General features: G+C 52.6%; 1 protein-coding gene across 1 annotated transcript in view; it reads left to right on the top strand.

The window, feature by feature from the left end:
* ERAP1 (endoplasmic reticulum aminopeptidase 1) overlaps nucleotides 1-584 on the top strand; it is a gene marked incomplete at its 5' end in the record, with an annotated part of 12,401 nt that overhangs the window by 6,709 nt on the left and 5,108 nt on the right. The window lies entirely within an intron of this gene.

Raw genomic sequence — 584 nt, 5'->3', positions numbered from 1 at the left:
TATTCTACCCCCCAACTCTTCCAGTTTAAAGCCATGTCCTAGCATTACATGTTCCTGTACAAGCCCCTCCCCAGCTCTCGCACAGGCCCCTTGAAGCACTGACAGGCTGCACTAAGGTCTCCCCGCAGCCTTCTCTGCTCCAGGCTGAACACCCCCAACTCTCTCCCCTGTCCTCCCAGCAGAGGGGTTCCACCCTTGGATGGTGCTCTACATAATCTTAGATCTAAGACAGTGTAGTGACATGTCATGCTTATTAAGGATATTCCAATGGAAGGATGCCAGTGTGAAGAGATGGGCTAGGACTGTGTCTTTGCACCAGGAAAGATGCTGGTGCTGTCTGTTAGAAATGGGGCTGTTGCAGTTGCAAAGCAATTGTGGGGCAATTGTGATATGGTCAGCCTTTGTTCTGTGGATGCGTTAGGAAGGGCTGAGTCCTGGAGGAGCTTTGCAGACAGCTGTGCGTCGCTTGGCATAGAGACCTCCAAAACCAACAGAAGCCACCACTTGTGCTGAGCGAAGAGGGTGGCAGGAGAGCTAGTGATAATGAAGATCCCGTGAACTGGAGGGGGTGGCTCACCATGCGG

Source organism: Buceros rhinoceros, unplaced genomic scaffold (genome assembly GCF_000710305.1).
Source record: "Buceros rhinoceros silvestris isolate BGI_N320 unplaced genomic scaffold, ASM71030v1 scaffold11630, whole genome shotgun sequence".
In the NCBI taxonomy this organism is placed as follows: Eukaryota; Metazoa; Chordata; class Aves; order Bucerotiformes; family Bucerotidae; genus Buceros; species Buceros rhinoceros.
The sequence above is the reverse complement of the archived record's forward strand: the minus strand, read 5'-3'. Positions and strand labels throughout refer to the sequence as shown.